Here is a 16684-nt window from a genome sequence, read left to right on the forward strand (position 1 = left end):
GAAAGATAGATAATCGATTCATTAGTGGGAAAATTATATTGCCTAAGAGTCAATGTTAAGATTCCAGAGACCACCACCAAACTGCCTTCCACTAAACCATTTTTCCAAAGTTGCTATAATGATACTATGAAAACTTTATCAAGTATTTTACCAAAAATTAATGGGTCACAAGTGCGTAAACCAGGACTACCTTCACCACATGAGGCACCGAAGAGAGACCAGACGCTAGAAGCAACACTTGTCCCCTCCACTGGCCTCAGTAATCAGTGCCCTGAGACTGGCACATGGGCTACACTCACTTTCTACCTTCTTCTTTCAGAAGAAAGCGGCCGGAAATAGCATGTAATTACCTGTCCTGTGAAAATTCTAAACACTCAGGACAAACTCCTGTGAAAGTCTGCAGCACTGGCCAACCACTGCCTATGTTCCTAACTCATCTGCCACGGCCTCCACTGAAGACACAGGTTCTCAGCAGCCACTGCTGCCTTCAACTGCCTTCACCAGGTCTTTATGACTCATCAATATTCCAAAGGGAACCCACATTCCATGCAGATGCAGGGGCGGGGACAAGAGAGGGTCAGGAAGGAAGGGACAGAGGTGTTTGTCCTGCTTCTCTAGGATACGGAATGTTACTATATGAACACGGGTTATGATATCTCTCTCTCTCTCTCTCTCTCTCTCTCTCTCTCTCTCACACACACACACACACACACACACACACACACACACACACACACACACACACACATATATTCGGGTGTGCAACATAAAGGTAAAAGGGAAACTATTCGAGAAACAGAAAGGGCCAGGTCAGGGTAAGGATGTGAGGAAGGTAGTAAGGCGTCAGGATACATGATATATTTAAAGACAATATGTGATCAAGGTGCTTCAATAAAAATACCTACAAAACCCATGACATTTCACAGTGGAAGCAGCTAATCACTGTCTAAGCTGGAAGAAAAAGGGGAGTGGGGATAAAAACAAAGTAGGATGATATATTTACACGAAAGGTCACAATGAAATCCATTACCTTGTTATGTGAACTAAAAAAGAAAAAGAATTAAATCTATTTTAAAGGTAGACAGGTAGAAGACACACGAAGGGCCTCAACTATAGGATTTCTCCCACAAAAATCAGTTCCTACCACATTGAGTTACTATCAGGACTCAACAGTAAATGTTAGTCAAAATACAATGCCAGGCACATAGGAAATGTCTAGCAACTCCAACTGTCAGTACATTATAATCCAATGCCTGTACTAAGAGACCACAATTATGTGCCACAAAGTGTAAACCAAAATTAAATTATTCTCAACATAAAAATCCCACTTATTAGTTATGGGAGGCACCGCAATATCAGAGACTGTCAGCTGTGGCTATGCTGCCAATAAGCACCTGATTTCAAAGCCATGGTCAGTGGTTTAGGTTGGTTGTTAATTGTTTGTTTCATTGGGGGGGGGCAGTATTTTGAGACAGGGTTTCTCTGTGTAGCCCTGACTGTCCTAGACTCACTCTGTAGACCAGGCTGGCCTTGAACTCGCAGAGATCCCCTGCTGGGATTAAAAGCGTGTGTGACCGTGCCTAGCCCATGGTCAGTGTTTCAAGTCATACACTGCTTCCCAGGCTGCCGACAGTCAAACATAAACATAACAATTTTGACAAAGAAAGAAAAGTATCTCACTACTTTTAGTTCTCACATGAACCATAGAACAACAAAGGGCAGAAAGGAAGAAAAAGGAAAAAATACATAAAATAAATACAAGTGAAGGCAGCAGGAGAATATATATAAACATCATCCTAAGAATATACTAAAAGCCAGGAACAGCAGTGCACACTTGATCGCAGCACTCGGGAGGCAGAAGCGAGAGGATCTCAGTGAGCGTGAGGCCTGCCTAATGCACACAGCAATTCCAGGCCAGCCAAAGCTGCATGGAGACCCTGTCTCAAAGAGAAAAATGCACGACAATTAGATCTCTCAACTCCGTCTCAGTGACCATTCAGAATGTCTGTCACAGTTTACTTGTGTGCTGTGGCGTCTCTTCGCTAGTGCTAGCTGACACATGCACAACACTATACTCAGACAAACCTGCTTTCAGTGACAAGCATAATACTCAGATATTTATTTCAAACACATGGCAAGTACATATGTTCTAAATGAACTACTTACTCAAAAAGGAATCAGTTATGCACACGGACCTCAGACACCAGGTCCTGTACTACAGTGCAGAACAGCGCTCCCACACTGCTAACACAAGAAACTATATGATGTTCAGGATTTGCTTCAGAACATGATGGGTGCGCTGTGGCGAGAGTCAAGACATACAGCCAACACTTGCCAGCCCAGCCCTGCTAGCTGCTGAAGCCACGAGGGCACACGGGCTCTCTCTTACTGCTCTCTCTACTTAGGAACACACTGGAGACTTCCCAACGCACAAAAAGGAAGCAGCAGGGCATGTCGGCCCATGGCTTAAATCCCAGCACTGGAGAAGTGAGAACAGAACAGGGGGTTCAAAGCCAGCCTCAGCCAGAAACCAACCTACATGATATGAGACTCTGTCTCAGCAAAAGACTTCACTTTTCCGTAACTGATAATGGCATGGTGGGAACTTAGAAAATAAAAAATAACACCGGATACACACACACACACACACACACACACACACACACACACACTCACAATGGCTTCAATAAATTACAAACACATATACAAAGGAAAGAGTCCTTAAAAACTGAGCCATCTTCCGCGGCTGTCCCGTGTGCTGCACAGAGCACTTAACACGCAGGTCACAATTTACAGGATGGTCTGGACTCCGCCCGCAAGTCTTTTAACTTCAGTTCATAGCACCAGAGATGAAAGTGAACTGGCACCATGCAGGCAGGCGCCACATCTGCACGGCACATGCACAATCGCCGGCCCTTTTCAGGGCTGCAGAAGTTACGGATGCCCTCCACAGACCTCATCCTGCTTCCTGTTTCCTGTTTCAAGGTGGGGGCGCTCAGGGAGAAACCAGGGCTTTCACATTCCCATGCGTGCCTAATTTAAAACAGACACGCATGGCATTAGGAAAATTAAGACGTGAGCTTTACTGATGTTGATTTTAATGGCCATGATCCAAAAGCAGTTCTGGCTTCAAGTGCATAGGGAGATCTTGATTTCTTTTTTAGACAAGCTCAAGTCATTACTTGGCTCCTCAAGTTTTCCTGCATATAATTTTTACCTACTTTAAGAGTGAGAAAGTTTTTCTTTTCTTCATTAAGAGAAGTGAGTTAAAAAAAACTTTTCCAGGAAGATGTTCATTTAGCTGCTTTTCTTTCTACTGCAGGAGCAATTACGCGGAGAGCGCCAGAAGAAGGAAAGGATTATCAGAATAAATGTAGGCTCCCAAGCCCCGGCTGACTACATGTACTGTCTAGATACAACCAGGGCCACATCTGCCTTTCCAACACTTCTGAAAGCATTTGGCATCATTTTCCAATAACCCCCACAGGACTAGACGACTTCCTTGTTTTTTCAGTAGTATTTCAAAACCTTGACACATTTATGGAGCTATTTTTGGAAGCCCTTGGTCTGTCTACCTTCAGGGTTCATGATGCAAATATATAAAAGCTACACGACATCCCTTTAGCTACAAAACTTGGCAGGCTTCCTGGGTGTCCAAGAAAACTCCAATTAGCTACTTTATGAACAGCCAAAGCGTACAATGGAGAAGGAACAACTCTGAACACAGGAGACTGGCCATGCCTGCTCAACTGCTAAGTGAATTCCATTAACCTCTTCCGGGCTGGCTTTTCTTACCTGTGAAATCTACTGAACAGAACTTTTTTTTAAAAATTAAAATTTAAAAAAATCTTAAAAGTCAAATCACAAAATATTCTAAAGATTTCTCCTGGAAAAAAAATAATCTTTAAAAGTAATAGATATTTTTTAAAGGAATAAAAGCAGCATGTGGGTGCACCTATAACCCCAGGACCAGAAGAGCAAGTCAGGAGACCTGAGCTGCGTAAGGAGACCCTGTGGGAAAGGAGCTAAGGGGAGCAGAATTCTGCCAGAGTCCATAGACAACTCTACACTGTTACCAAAAGAAAAGGACTATATAGAAGCATGGCCAAAGAAATCTTTCTTGAAACCTACCCCGTGTGATTTTTTTTGAAGGGTTTTGTTTTTATTTGAAGTGAGGTCTCATGTAGCCAAATCTAGCCTAGAGCACACTATGAAGCACAAGATGACCTTGACCTGACTCCTGCTTCCAAATGGAATCATCAGCACGTGCCTCCATGCCTTGCCTCCTTTTTTCTTTTTTCTTTTTCTTTTTTTTTTTTTCTGAGCAGAACCAAGGGCTTCACTAGTCAACCGTTCTATGGATGGGTTAAGCTCAGCCTGCAGTGTATTTCTAACTCCAGTAATAGATACAAATCTGCGCTCCTATTTTATAATTTCTCTAAATCCTGCATTAACTATTTAATGTCTGTACATCCACATTTAGGCTAAGTAATAGAGATGAAGTAAGAGATGGAGATGCTGTATATTTTCTGGTGCACATCTGCATGCAGCCAATCCAACCAAGCTTAAGAAGATTCTCCTGTGTCACACCTCGGTCACTTAGCACACCGCTGCATTTCAGGGAGACACTGGTCTATCTAGCACCTGCAATATCTTCTCAGAAAAGAATACAGCATTTGAATTTCTAAGCCTCTGAAACCAACTGGGCAACCTAACATGAAGCACACCCCCCCCACAGCCATTAGCTCACTCTAGATAGTGCAGCCATCCCTACCCTCCAACTGTCTCACCATCCACAAAACCCATCCACAAAAACCCTTAACATCCATATTCACATTACCATAAAACCTACTACTACTTACACCTTACCTAGCAATGAAGATTTTTCACTTGACAGTACAATTATTCTAGTCCCCAAATAATATTTATATATGGTACTTCGTGTCAGTTTAAAGGCAGGCATCTTAATAATTTACTATCATTTCTTTTTGTTTTGTTGTTGTTGTTGTTGTTGTTGTTTGTTTTCAAGACAAGATTTCTCTGTGTAGCATTGGCCGCCCTGGACTCATTTTGTAGACCCGGCTGGCCTCAAACTCACAGCGACCTGCCTGCCTCTGCCTCCTGAGTGCTAGGACCAAGGGCGTGCGCCACCACGCCCAGTAAAGGCTCTCATTTCTGAAAGGTACATTTTCATTAAATCTGTTGCCACTGTGTTTGATTAAATTTACCTAAGCTATATAACACTTAAGCTTATACTGAACTAATCCTTGACCAACACAGGAAACATATCTGTGTGGTACAAATAACAAGCTTCCTGACCTCTTTCAAGGAAGAGCTCTTCTGTTCAATCAGTCACTACTTGAATTTTTTTATCTGCTCTTACACATAACTGAAGTCAGTATATGAAATAGAAAAAGAAATAGCTTTATTATGGATGCAGTAACTACGTTAAGTACCACAATAATACTGTGAATTTTATTTTTTAATCAACATAAAACCCTAAATCCAGACAACTGGACATAGATTAATCTCTACTTCCCTCCTGAGCAACCTAACAGGAAGAAAACAAAACAAACCTAGCAAACAAGAGAAGCTCAGGGTTGGGCAGTGCACACCTTTAGTCTTAGGAGCCTGAAGCAGAACTAACTGAGAGAGAGTTCGGGGCTAGCCTGGGCTAAGACCTGATCTCGAAACAAAACAAATGGTGGAAAGGGCAGAAGAAATGACGCACAGAGTGTAGGAAGTGGAAAGGAGAGCAGATTTCAAAGCACCTGACTCTGCTTTAATGGGCCCAAAAAGAACTGATGGCTGAAGTCCTAGGCACCTTAGGCTTGCAACACCAGGGACCCGGGCAGCCTGACAGGGAGCTAAATAGAGATCTCTGAGGCTGCAAAATATGCCTTGATGCTCTGAGGGGCAGTCAGCGCTAACTCAGAATCCTGTACCAGCCAGACTGTAAAACCATCAACTGAGAATGGGAGGCTTAAATTGACCTCCCACTTACACTCTCTGGAACAACAGCTAGCTGAGTTCATGGGAAATCAGAGTTACAACAAAAGACTGATACACAGCACAGGAGACACAGAACCCAGGAAGAAAAGATGGTAAAAAAAAAAAAAATTATCAAACTATAGTTAGCTATTCAGAGGTTCCAGAAATAAAAAGTCTAAGATAACAGCAGGACCACAGAGGATAGGGGAGGGGGCTGAAGGGGCAATCAGTAGAGTGCTTGCTGTACAAGCCTGAAGATCTATGTTCAATCCCCAGCACCCACACAAAAATCCAGACCTGGTGACACGCACTTACTATCCCAGCACGGAGAGACAGGTGGCTCGCTAAAGCTCCCTTGGTCAGTCTGGTCTAATGCACAAGCTCAGGACAAAGAGCAAGACTCTCTCCACAAAGTGGACCACAACTCCTGAGAACACCCACAGCTGACCTCTGCTTACACACACACACACACACACACACACACACACACACACACATACACACACACATACACACACACACACACATACACACAACACATACACACACACACATACACACACACACACACACATACACACACACACACACACACACACACTGAGAAATTATTTTATGCCTGAGGCTAACTATAGGAATTTTGTAGCTTCCAGCATAGCTGTTCTAAAAGCTGATACCAAGAAAACCAAACAATGAGACAAAAGCAAAACAATGTGGATGATCCAAGTATTTTTACAAGTAAAATCAAAACACTCTATATGGCTCATCTTTCTCAGTTAACAAATAGAAAAAGAGGGGGTGGGTCTGCATGAAACAAGAGTGGACAGACATCAGCAAGATCGCAAAGGCTTCTCAAGTGTTGTTCCCACACTGAAACATCCACTGAAACAACCAGTCATGCACAGAAAGACATCCCCGCATGAGCCGAGAGACCCAGACAGTGGCTGTGAAATGTCTGTGAAGCCAAGCTCTTGATTCCCAAAAAGTCCTGTTCCCTTAAGAAAATACACAGACTTTAACAAATAATAAAATGAAAAGTATTTCATCATTTTTTCAAGTCAAGAAACATGAAAACTGTGTTTCTTAGAGACCAAACACGAGAAAACAAAGTCAGAAGCATTGACAGCAGTGGCCTCTGGGATCTGAAAGCTGTCACACAGAGTTAGGGCACTGCTCCGTCTCCTGTTTCCCTTGTATTCCTAATTCATGCCTCACTGTCAAAACCATGCGAACACACTCTAGGGTGTGACACTTCCACTGTAGTTAAATAACAAAAAGCATAAAACCACATGAGAGAAAAAACTGGCTGGGAAAGGGAGAAGTCCACACTTGACTGTAACTTTTCATACTCTGGGACACTTTGCTGGTGTTGGAAAGAAGGTGAGGAGCATTACATGAAGGGCAAGATGAAGGCCATTCTGTACTTGAGTGTGGCGCTGGCGCTCTGTGGTGCGCTGGGTGAGCATGCAGCCCTGGGTTCACTCACAACAACCTAAGTAAGAATCACACAGCCCCAAGTACTGCTCAGCATGGCACACATGCTACTCAGTGTGCCATGCTCACACCTTAGGGACGACACAAGGGGCACAGAAGCCAGCCAGGAAAGTCAGGTGCTGAAGATGCCAACAAACAACCTGCAAAATGAAGTCCAGTTTTTAGGCCCAGCATCAAGTAACAAGTAATTACTGGCCCCAGCCCACAAGTACACTGGGTTCTCAGCCCTGACCCTCACCTGTAGAGTGAGCTGCACACAACACTAACACTTATGAACACAGTGCAGAGAGTTTTCCTCGGTTTTAGTTTGTTTTCTGGGGCTTGCTCTTCTCTTTCTTTTCTAATGTGCCACTGTGGATGCTTCTAGCCCTGATCACTTACATATAGAAAAAAGGCAGCCCCTTAGGCCACAGGAACCTGACCAAGCTGTGACAGCACAGGAGCTGGCAGGCCATAGACCAGGAAGATGACTCAGTGGGTAAAGGTGCTTGCAACCAAACCTGACGACCCAAGTTCAACCCTGAAGCCCATAAACTGCCCTCTACCCTCCACAGTGCTCTGTGGCACATGCAAGCCTACACACATAATCATCAACGCACACAGAAACTAAATAAAGGTTAAAAAAAAAAACAGCAACAGGTATCAAATAAAAGCCTGCACCTATGGAATAATCTTGCAGAACTAGCCAAGAGGGAGGGAATTAGGTCATTTTTCTAGATCTAATTACAAATCAAAGAAAATAGAGGGCACGAGAATAGGTTAACTACAACAGGACAGATGAGAATGGATTCAAGCTGTGCTTAGCACACAGGACATTCAATTAAGTTTCTTCAACAAATAAACTACATAAAAGAGTCTGAGACCAGGCTGAACTACAAAAGGAGTTTGAGCCCATGTGGGGTTACAGAGTGAGGCCCTGTCTCAATACCTCCCACTTGAAAACTAAAAAACACTTAAGATTGTAGGCCTTGGTGCTGAAGAGATGGCTCAGCAGTTAAGAGGCCATCCTGCTCTGGCCCAGCATCTCCGACTGGATCACAGCGCTGACATCAGGTGGCACACGACCACCTGTACCTCCAGCTCCAGGGACTGTTACAACATCTTCTGGCCTCCAACAATACCCATGAGCACCGTGCACATACTAACATGCAGGCATGCACACACATCAAAATGCACTAAATAAAAACAAATTTAAAGAAGAAAAAATGGGGAATCAAGGCCTTAATGCTGACAAATCGACAACTTGGTGGCTTTAAGAGACAATCAACGTAATGTTGATATTCCAACTAACATTATAAAACAGTGTTTTGTCACCTAAAACTGAAAATGAAGCGAAAGTCACAATTAAAACATCACCGTGGCTTTTCAAGGGCCAGAACTGAAACTCAACAGGTAGAGTTCAAGAGGCCCTAGGTTTGACCCAGCACCACATAAATCAGGGGTAGTGGCTACTGGAAAGGCGGAGGCAGGAGGATCAGAGGCTCAAGTTCATCTTAGGCTACGGGGTGAGCCTAGGATACAGGAGACCTTGTCTCAAAAAGAAGATAAAGAAAACAGGACTTAATTCACATATCAAGCTGCTGCCTCAAAATTCAAGCTTCGGTTGCTCCATTCTTTGATTGGAACATCTGGTAATCATCAAATGCCCAAATAACTGGAGATGCGAGAGGTGGTCAGACTTGGTTGATGAGCATTTCCACAGGCTATACCCACTGTGTTCTCTAGCCTCTAGAAGTCATGTGACCCTGCCCCTTCTCAGCACTTAGAAGGTAAACCAGCACTGCCTGCCTAGATAAGCTTCCGCTTCCTCTCTCTTCCTCAAGACACTGCCATTCCTAGGACCTCAAGTGGAAGTGTTTTGCAGTTTCTGAGTCTGAACTGATGAGCTGGTCTTAATGAGACAGAAAGGATGAGACAAAAAAAAAAAGTCAACTTAAAAAAAAAAGTCACTTTAAAATGCCAAATACTATATAAATAAATCAGGACCAGCTGTGGGCAACGGAAGTCTAAAACTAAGCTTTAGAGAATGAGCTGGTTGCAGTGGCGCACACCTTTAATCCCAGCACTCAGGGAGGCAGAGACAGGAGGATCTCTGTGAGTCAAGGCCAGCCTGGTCTACGAAGTGAGCCCACATCAGCCAAGGCTTCACAGAGAAATCATGCCTCAAGAAAGGGGGGGCGGGGAGAGCTTTAGAGAATGAAGCAAATTGTTTAACATAAATGAGGAAGTCTGGAACAGACCAGAAGGGAACACATCCGTAAGTTACTACAGCTTACTGCACACTGGGCATTAATTACCCATGACCTTGACGGTGACCCGAAAGTAATGCTTTAGAGAGAGAGAGAGAGAGAGAGAGAGGCAAGAGCTGACTGCTGGCCCAAGAGAAAGGAAAGCCCCACTGCCAGCCACACTCGCTTGGAGGGCACACACACCCAGGTGCTCCTCACCTTTCCTTTCTTTCTTTCTTTTTTTTTTTCTTCTTCTGTTGTTTTCTTTGTTTGTTTGTTTGAGGCAGCCCTGGCTGTTCTGGACTCACTTTGTAGACCAGGCTGGCCTCAAACTCACAGAGATCCACCTGCCTCTGCCTCCCGAGTGCTGGGATTAAAGGCGTGCGCCACCACCACCCGGCTTGGTCCTCGCCTTTCAACTGCCATTTAATAAACGGAGGCTAAACTCAGTAGTCAGTTCACCCAACACAAATGAAATGGTGTAGGGAAAAGTTTCTCGGCCTGTGGGGCACAAGTCCCAGGTCCTGCATATCAGACATTTGCATCACCATGCATAACCACAGCTAAACTACAGTTATGAAGCAGCAATGCAGTAATTTTATGGTGGGCGGGGGATCACTACAACATGAGGAGCTGTATTAAAGGGTCCCAGTTATTAGGAGGGTTGAGAAGCACTGGTCTAGAGGTAACATGAAAAGGAAAGGGGGGAAACTGAGACAAGAAAGGGTTACCATAAAAAAACGCAAGCTCTGCCTGGCTGACAGTCCTTCCGATAGAACCGTGTGGACCCAGAGTTGCCACCATCCTCCAATGTTCCCAACCAAAATTAAAGTATCTGTTAGATTTCTGGTTTCATAACATTGGCAGATAGTTTAAAGTTAAACACTGTACTGGGTGAATGAAGAGATGTCTGCTGGTGTATTTCACACATAAGACAATGTACTAGATGGGCAAGGTCAAGTCAAAAGTTTTGTACAAGTTCAAATTTTCTAAATATACTGTCTTAAAGTTTTAAAAAGGCATTTCAGCCATAAGAAATCCCAACCTCATATCAGACTCTACTCCCACACAGATAACTGGTTCCTGGTGACAGCTGGAAATGTGCTTCCTCTAATAAGCACCTCGCTGGGTCTTTCCATGCCTAACAATTCTCATAGCCAGACACTCTGTGAAGCACTTTATAAACATTGCTCATTTAACTCTCGTATCACTCTATGAAATAGGTATGACTTTTTATACACACACATGGGGGGGGGAGAGGGGCGGGCCATTAAAAAAACAGCTTTATGAAATATTTCACCCAAAGTCCTGGGAGAGTAGCAGCCCAAATAGCATGACCTTCTTGGTGGCCCTCTCTAATCACAAACTCTACCACCAGAAATGTGTAAGGAAACAAGAGCAGCCATTAAACCACAGGTAAGGACACACGTGGCTAAGACTGGCTATCAGAATTCAGTTTCACCCTGACAACAGCACAAAGGGGGTTGACTAAAGAAGTCAATGGAAAGGAAGTAAGTACAATCAGGCAGGGGAAGGGAAAAAAAAGTGACAAAGTACAAGACTATAACAAAAGACATATAACAGACTGTCTCTGAAGACTTTGATTTCCTAACCTCAAACAAATATGACCATGCTTGTGGTAAAGCTCTTGGGATCTAGATTCAATAGCACAGGGAGAAGGCAGACTCTCTGTGGTGTTGCCGAGGCAACGGACCCTGAGTATAGTGTGTGCATAGGCTGCTACAACTCCTTTTCCCCCCGTAGTTGAAGTAAGCTTGTTGAAATAAGCATCATAGTAAGTGGGCGTTTTGCTGGTTGTTTAAACTCTTTAAAAAAAAACATTAAGAACTCGGTCTGGGATGTAGCTCAGCTGTCCAGTGCACACACTAGGTCAACCCCAGCAGCAAATGAGCTGAGCGCTCCACATTTTGTCTTTCTTTGTGTCTCCCTCACCTCTCAACCTCTTCACGCACTCATTCACTCAAACATGACTCTTACTGAAGTCTGAGGCCTACCCCAACCACCCCACTCTCACTAACCTCCCCATCCTCAAGTCAAGAGTGTGAACTAAATCATGTCTAAGCTTCCTTCTGACCAAGTCTGGGCTGGGAGGGGGAGCTGTGTATGGGGAGGGGAGGGTGTTCTTAAGTAGCCTCTTTGGATAAGAGGGGAGGGACAAAGCACGGTGGCAAAACATAAGTCACACTTGAATGTCTTCACTACTGAGATGTGTAGGCACGCTAGTTGAAGATCAGTGGGTGTAAAACAAATGAGTGAACTCGGCTTGGCTGCTCCGACACTGATGGGTTCAGTGACAGAGATCTGGAGACCCGAATTAAGGGTTTGAAAAACATGACTAGATGGTTGATAACTAGACCTATAGCCATTTTTAAGCCACCTTACAGGATGCTAAATAAAAAACATGCTAAAATGAAAAATAAAATCAGTTATTTGAATGAAACATACTTAATGGCACTGAGATCATTAAATTAACTCCATTTCTATTCTGTAAGGGGAAATAACAGAAGAATATGAATAAACTGGTAGACTATAAAGATCTAATTTAGTATCTGAGATGACCTGAAAAAGGGAAATTCAGAAAACATCTTGTTTTTCAGAAAAATTCTATTTATAATAAATGCTATTCCTCAAACCAAGAAAGGGGTGTGTAGATGATTTTCCATCCTAAACACGGAAAACGCCCACCTAGCAAACCGACACAGATCCAAAGAGTCATAAAAACAAGAGGGAACTGTGTCCAGCGCTTTTTAAAGCAAGTCTTCCTTACTCTTTACATGATGTTTCTACATAAGCTATAACCAATCTCTATGAAGCTTTCTAGGCACACAACCGGAATCCCAGCATTTACAAGACGCAGACAATAGGACCAAAAGTTCAAAACCAACCTTGCTCTCATAGTAGGGTCAATTCCATCCTGAACTACATGAGACCCTGAGTGGTGGTGGTGTTTTGTTTATTTGTTTTAAGACAGGGTCTTTCTATATAGGCCTGGCTGTCCTGGAACTCAATATGTAGGCCAGGCTGGCCTTGAACTCACAGAAATCTGCCTGCCTCTCCCTCCCCTAGTGCTGGGGTTAAAGGGGTGCACCACCGGACCAGTGGCAACTCCGTTTTATTGTTTTGTTTTTGTTTTTGTTTTTAAATAGGCTCAAGAAGGCTGGAAAGATGGCTCAGCAATCAAGAGCACTTGCTGCTCTTGCAGAGGATCCAGGCTTGATTTCCAGCAGCCACAGGGCTTACAACTGCCTGTATCTCCAGCTCAAACAGAAGCAGGCACCCTCTGTTGGCCTGGGTGAATAGCAGGCACCCATGTGGTGCACATACATGCATGTAGGCAAAATAATCACACACATAGACTAAAATAAACCTTTAAAATATATACCAAAGGAAAAAGGTTCAGTGAATTGATTTTTCAACTGCTACGTATATGAAAGTTCCCCATCTATCAAGTATATGTAAAATGTGTTATATATGTGTGTGTGTGTGTGTGTGTGTGTGTGTGTGTGTGTACTCCTTTCTATCTCATATAAAATATACCTACTTTATAGAAAAATTACCCCAAAAAATGTTTTACCAATTTTTTCTAGATATATTAGAAGTAGATTATTTATTTTCTTTCTGGCTTTCTCAAAACTCTAAGCAACGACACCACTCCTAGGTGCTGTAGCGGCTGACACGCAGCACCTATTCCATCTTAGATTTTAGTCTGGGACGCTGCCCAGACAGACGAATGATAGAAATCTTATAAATATCAAGTTACTGGTTCATGCCAAAACACGGCACTCCCAAAGGATGCTCTGTCTACACTCAGTGAAGGAATGGTGCACAAACCCCCTATTTATTCAGGTCTTCCAAAGAAGCTAGAAATGTTTGCGTGTGGAGGGGATGACAGGGAACAGGGCTAAGAGCAGATTTGCTGACTCCTAGAAGTTCAGCCTTGAGATTCCAAGATTCTATAAAAGAGCAGTAAGTTAGGGTTTCGCTAGTATTTGCTGGCTATGGAAGCCAGAATAAACATTTACTCGAGGCATTTAAATCTGTAAGAATACCCAGTGGTTAGAGGTACAGCAACTCCAATCTTGGGGGGAGGGGAGGAAAAAAAAAAAAAACCCAAGCAAGTCCTTTGGAAATGTTTCTAAATAAAGGTGGGGTGGAGGAGACAGGCACGTCTCCTTTGTTTTCTCCAATAAACAATACAGACTTCAGAAAGGCGCCATGCCAACTGGTGGTATAGATCTCTAGAAACTTCTGCTGCCTTGTTTAAAACAACAGTCAGCAATTCATCCTCTAAATAATGTCTACCCACATCTATCTCAGTTCAAGTAGAGAAAAGGCCCATGCTCTACTGTGGAAACAGAAACGAAAATCAAACCTCCCACTACATAAAATATGAAGCCCACATTCCTCAATAAAATGGCAGCTTTTCCAGGTCACTAGCCACAGCACTGTGGAGTGGTGGCTCGGGGCAGAACTAAATGCTAAGCTTAACTACTTGGAATTGCTAGTTACAGAGAAATTTCACCAATAAATATTTTGGTTGAAGACTACTTTCTCATCTTCCTAAGTATTTTTAGTTGAAAGTGTGCGGTTGGGTAGCCCACGTGGATATGGCCCTGATTTTTTTCCAAGAATCTATTTTTTACATTCTGGTCACTGGTTAGGTTTTCTAAACTCAATTCTTTAGAACTGGTAATTTGGGAAGGGCAGACCACAAGAACATTACACGACAAAGCAGAAGACACCAGGCTCGCCAGCTCAGGTCAGCAAAGCTAAGCTAGACGCTTGAGTCCTCACAAGCCTAAAGATGGGTCTCTCAGGACCAGACGCCCATAACATGAGCAAAATGTCCTAAGCCCATGTCTCAAAGCACAGCAAGGCTTCTGAGTTTCCTTATTTTTCTATCTGCACTTATTTTGGGGTGCATGGTGGGCCTCCATTCACATGCTTCCCCTAAAGCTCAAATAGGCTTCTTTCTAATTGGACCCAAAAAAAAAAAATCAGATTTCTGAATATCCGTAACCAATTATTGGGAAACAGCCCACACCAGTTTACATTTCTTACACAAAACACCGAACATGCCACTGAAAATCTATTAAGATGAGTAATGTTAAATAGTGCCCTGCTTCTCTGTGTAGCCTTGGTTGGTCTGGACTCTCTTTGTAGACCAGGCTGGCCTCGAACTCATAGAGATCCGCCTGCCTCTGCCTCCGGAGTGCTGGGATTAAAGGCATGTGCCACCACGAGGGCTGGTGGCTTTGTACACTGTGCCCTGCTTTTACTAGAAGTAAATGATTGAAGAACTGTTAGGACCAGGTCTTTCTCAAAAGAGGGATGTTTTAAAAAGAAGAGAAACCGTCCTCTCCTATTAATGAGCCGCCTCCTGTTCTCAGCAGGTAGGTTTGCACACAAAACCACTACCGACTTCAGTGGGAATTCTGCTGAGAAGTGAGTAAGACAGGATAGACAGATAGATAAAATTAGGCAAAATCCACTCGATTACTCTCTGCCATCGCTACTCCTCCACTTTGCCAACAGGCTACAGAGAGTACACACCTGAGGTTTGATGGTGGCTCTCAAACTAAACTGTAGAAATGATCACCCTAGCCCAGAGAGGTGACACAGCCTCTCTCTCTAAAAGTTACGTCACACCAACAGCCTGAGGAGAGGCTTGCTGGAGCTCTCCAAGCCCCAGGATTCCACTGCAAGGCAGCCCCACCAGTGGCTTCTCATAGCTGGAGCCTGCACACAAACCGAATAGCAGAGAGAGAAACCTGTACAAATATTGAGAATCCCTAAACATCACCTCCCACAGGCCGGAAACGGATCAACTTTCCCTCAAATCCCCGGGGATGTCTGACAGGGTAGGCTAAAATGCTGTGAATGCTGTGTTATACGCCAATAAGGTAATGTACTCCCACAGAAGAATATGAAAAACAGAGATAAAGGGCTGAAGAAAAATGAATGGAAAAAACTGTGTCAGTTTTTGTTTGGTTTTTTTTTTTTTAGCTAGTCACATCAACAAGAACATAATGCCCTTGCACACCCAGACATTTCACACGCAAGTTAGTTCAAGAAACAGAAAAACCTTCATTCTGAAAGGGGAAAATATTTGTACACTGCACCTAAGTTCCATCTTCCCGACCACTCACCGAGGGACCTTAAAATACAGACATCGCTGTAATAAGGGATGGAGAGATTTACTGAAGGGCTTCCTCATTTTGTACCCAAGGCTCCACACTCAGACCACTCCCCAAAATTACACACTGTAGGCAATAGCTCTTCTAACCTCACCACCCCGCCCCCGCGCCCAAAAAAGAAAAAAAGAAAGAAAGAAAAAGGGAAAAAAAAACTTGGCCCCGCCAGAGGCTGGCATCTGGGGACACTTAGTGACTAAGGTCCACCGCAGACGTCTGGGGTCGGGGATGGGGGGTCCCCGGACGCCAATCTCAACGCCACCGGCTCCGTTATTTCCTCCATGCCCTGCAGCTCCCCTAAATTGCTCCCATCCCTTGGCTGCCAGCAGAGGAGAAAAGGAAGCCATCGGCGGTTGGATGGCCTGGTGTCGGAGCTGGAAGGCTCGCCGCAGAAAACGTGCGTGCGTGCCCGCAGCTCCCAGACCCCGCAGTCCCGAGGCTAGGGCGGAGGGTCGCCCGCGTGGGCCGGACCTGCGGTGCGCGTGGAGTAGGGGGCGGCGGCGCCCTCCAGGGCTCCGGCAGAGCCCACGAGCGCCACGGGCCCGCGTCCGGAGACCCCGAGCCGTGCTCCCCGGGAGGGCGCCGCCGCGACCGAGGCCCCCCCAGTACCCCGCACCCAGGATGGAGCTGCCGCGAACCTCAGTCGCGGCTCACCGGGACCGGGACGCGTGACTCTTGAGAACGGCGCGTCTGTCCTCGGCTTAGAAGGGAGCAGGGCCCACGGCCGCCCCCTCCCCCGCCCGGGATGGCCGTCCC

General features: G+C 44.6%; 1 protein-coding gene across 35 annotated transcripts in view; it reads right to left on the reverse strand.

Moving 5' to 3' along the window:
• The window catches only part of EPB41L2 (erythrocyte membrane protein band 4.1 like 2), a 156330-nt gene that overhangs the window by 139408 nt on the left and 238 nt on the right, over positions 1-16684 (reverse strand). The window contains exon 1 of one of the 35 annotated variants that reach the window (XM_084777755.1): positions 16567-16684. The exons of the other annotated variants lie outside the window; for them this stretch is intronic. The gene's annotated coding sequence lies outside the window, so the exon portion shown is untranslated. The remainder of the gene's footprint in view (positions 1-16566) is intronic. 35 annotated transcript variants of the gene reach the window in all.

The sequence above is a fragment of the Acomys minous genome (assembly GCF_964271855.1).
Source record: "Acomys minous genome assembly, chromosome: 3".
NCBI classification, from domain to species: Eukaryota; Metazoa; Chordata; class Mammalia; order Rodentia; family Muridae; genus Acomys; species Acomys minous.